The sequence below is a fragment of the Bremia lactucae genome, linkage group LG9 (assembly GCF_004359215.1).
Source record: "Bremia lactucae strain SF5 linkage group LG9, whole genome shotgun sequence".
Lineage (NCBI taxonomy): Eukaryota > Oomycota > Peronosporomycetes > Peronosporales > Peronosporaceae > Bremia > Bremia lactucae.
In genome coordinates this window covers 1,014,130-1,017,978 of record NC_090618.1, presented here as the reverse complement: position 1 = coordinate 1,017,978, position 3,849 = coordinate 1,014,130, and positions in this window count along the sequence as shown.

Sequence of the window (3,849 nt, the reverse complement as noted above, 5' to 3'; positions counted from 1 at the left end):
TCTCATTCGAAGGCTCATAATCAGCCGCCTGACGGGTATCAGGCGACTGTTCCATCCTCCCCGAGTCGGCCATTTCGTCCGACTCGCACTCATAATCGACCTCTAAAGAGGGGTCGTACTCACGTGGTGAATCACCACGTGCACTCGCAACACCAAGTGTTGTGCGAGTGGAAGACACTACGGTAGACGGAACGTCTACCGCAAGAGATAACAATGCGTCACCCGCGGCTGCACGAACCGCAGCCGAAGGTTCAACACTATCCTCACCCCGCATGAATTGTTCCTTCATGCGATGGAATTTAAAATGATGGATCTGACCAATCAAAATCATTTTAAAAATTAAGTGGTCATTTAGCGACCACTCCACCTAATGACATTCAGAGTGATTGTCGTTTAAGGGAGGGGTGATGTAACGGGGTGTATCGTTACATGAAATTAACAATAAAAGATTGTTAATTAATATTATCCAAAAGGTAGATAATATTTGGAGGAAATTACTTTAAATAGTAATTTCCTGAATTCTTATCCATAAATAGGTATAGACCATTATGTCTATTTATTCCGCAGACTAATCAGCTGTAGAAGTAATCAAAGAGAGTTACGAGATAAGATAGATAAGAATTCATTTACATGTTTAGTATTAGTTTATAGTTAAGACAACATTTACAAAGATAGATTAACAAAGACACTTAACTATATTAATACAGTTTTCATTTTACCCTCTTAAGCTAACTTGCCTTAAGAGAAGTCTTCCTCTATACGTACAGTGTACGTTACTTAACGAGAGGCACCACTCACATCTGAAGCAGTGTGAAGTGGACTTGTACTGAAACAGTACAAGTCGCAGTGCCCCGTTACAATGCTCGCAGGGCTTTCTTTGTCGTTATACGTGCAAACAATCAATCGTATCTGGGGCTTTATGACCATTGCCCTGGCAGGTGGCTGCATTTGGCCCTTTTTATTCTCCTGGTACTGGGGTCGTTTTAACGCCATTAGCTGTCTCCTAGGGGTTACAGCGGGGTACATTGCTGCTCTCGCCGTATTCTTGTAAGTGCGAGTGTTTTTTTTTGTTTTAAACACGTGATAATGATAAGTACTTTTTGGATACTTACTCAAATACAGCGCCGCGCCACGACTGGAAGAACTGCATGCGTTCGCCATTACTGCATCTATCTCGGGAGTCACGTCTCTCATTGCGTGCCTCTTGACCCGACGTACACCGTAAAGAATACTACGCCGATTCTATCGATTTGCGCGACCTCCAGGGGCGTGGCATGACATCAAACACATTTGCTTGACACCAGACGTCCTTGCAAAAGTTGACGCGGAGAATTCGACGGATTTGGCATGTACGGGACTCATTCTCGTCGCGCAGCTGGCACTGTACGTATTTGCTGTCAGTATTGTATCGAAAGTGTGGCTACAGAGCCTACTTCTTGTGGCTATCTTGTCTATCACACTACCTCTTATTTACTACAAGTGGTACGTGAAGCTCAAAGATTACGCAGTGGGTATCAAGACGGAAGATCGAGATACCTCGCTTTTAGACTCTTCTTAAAATGTCAATATATTAAAGCAACTTCAGAAATGTGGCAATCACGTAGATAACGGCACAATTGGTTCTAAATAGGTTCCAATCGCCGAGTTCTCATGTGTGAGACCGAAAGCACTCAGGAATATACGGTATGAGTTGTTATAACCTTCTCATCCTATAAAGGTAGCAACACTTTGCCACAGCACTAATAATTCGAGTCATGCGATTCTTAAGTTGCCGTATAGTGTCCGAACATCGATGGACACGGGAACGAATTGGTACAGGTTAACAAATAGTGTGTGACGCTGCTGCACACGCGCGGTGCTGAGCAAAAGGTAAACCCCTCATTGTTGTCTATTTGCAGTGATTACGATACTGTTCGTCCTTGTCTCCTTTTAACCGCAACAAGCACGACTTCACATTGATCGTTTCAGCGCTCGTCGTTGAGCTGGATGGGCAGAACTCTGGAACAAAAGGGAGAAAATGACAGGAAATTATTGAGAAACAAGATGGCACGTACGCTAAGCTATCGCGCATGATATACTTTGCTGTAAAACCATGTGATTAGCACATAGTGTGGACGACGCTTGAAGATGACTTAAAATTGGGCAGCTGTGACACACACTCTCGTCCACTTACAAACGCTAGTATTCCGCAAGTCGCGTGGAAGGTGCCGTATTTTCCGTTTAGGCTTGGTCTAATAATATGCGCTCTGTAATTGGGACATTTATGGGCTTCTTGGCAAGTCTGTTGCGAAGACGTTGCATGTTCTAGTCCAATTACTTAAACTACGTAGCAAGCCAAGCAAGCTTGCTCAACCCAGTGTCCTTAAAAGCCCTTTATTCTTCACAATCGTTTCGGTGTACTGCAAAGGGCGGACGAAACCTCAAAGGCGTGTGCATAGACGGGTCTCGTCCGCTGCCTTAAAAAATCATTCCAACAGTCACCGAGCTCGAAAGCGAACTGAACAGAACAGACCTCACCTCGCAACGCGCATTTGCCTCTTTACAGGCATGATACAAAGCAATGCATTTACAGTAATAGACAAGAAGGAAAGCACTCTCAACGAGTAGTTTGAAAGGAACTCGAAAGCTCCTAAGCGCATCTCCTTGGCTTTATCTGAACGGTGTAGGAAGCGCCGAAGAAGTCCGTTAGTCCTTGACGAGCACGTTTCAATGAGGAAAACGAAAAAGATCCTTCGCTGGTCTACGATCACGATTCATGAATTCGGAATTGGATTAGGAAGAAGCTCCGTGCCTGACAAGGGCGGTCCCTCCATTGGTCTAAGCGAAAAACTCGAGTTCACGTAGACCACGAAAGTCGGGGAGATGGCTGAATGCGTCGAAGGCGTGCACCGCTTTACGTCAAAAGAGCGCGTGCAGTTGCTGGAAAGCTCAGGCGTGAGCGAAGGCATGATTCTCCGGTTTGTGAGAGAAACGAATATTATCAATTCTTCGCGCAAGCAGACACTTTTGGAGGTCATTGATGCAAACAAAGAGGCCAAGAGACAGCAACGAGAGCAGCGGTGCAAGGCCGAATCGCCTCGCCACGCTTGTGCTCCTTCGCTCGTTTCGCGACATCAAATGATTTCAGTCAATTACATGTAAAGAGCAAGCTACCTCGGAAAGAACGGGGTAATAGCGCTTAAGGAGAGAAGAGGACTTATTGTGCAGGAAGAGGCTAAGAATATTGTGTGTCGGAAAAGTATTGCAATTATGAACGAAAAGCTAGTTCTTGAGCCCCTCGCTTATAATTTAAAAGCTAGTTCTTGAGCCGCTCGCTTTAAGATTTGCTGTAGGCCCAAGTTTCATGAGTTTGAACTTCGGTATAGTTCGATAGTAGAGTAAGAAACCGGTAATGATACAAATGGACTGTACCACAAAAATGTAGCACCCTGCCTTTTTGCAGATGTACGGAGACAGCTGCGATATGCATAAACAACATGAAGATACTATTTCCGATTTATAATAATAAAAGCTAGAAATTTGTATTTTGAAGGAAAGTCGTGTTATCTCGATTGGGCTGCCTGGATATGATTGGACTATTATTAGGATCAATAAAAGATCTTGGTCAAATCTGTCAAAACTTGTGGCTTATACCTTGCATAAATTAAGTCAATCACGTTCTAGATTACTAGCCATTATATCGTTGGTCAGAATCTATCCGTACCTCTTCAGCTCTTTCCATTATCCCTCATTCCAGAATCTGCCGCGAAAACAAAAGATGGTTACTCTTCTGTGTGTCATCGTTGGCGTTGCTGGAGACGCGTTCTCCGTAGACATCGATACCAACAAGCTGGTGGACGAATTGAAGGA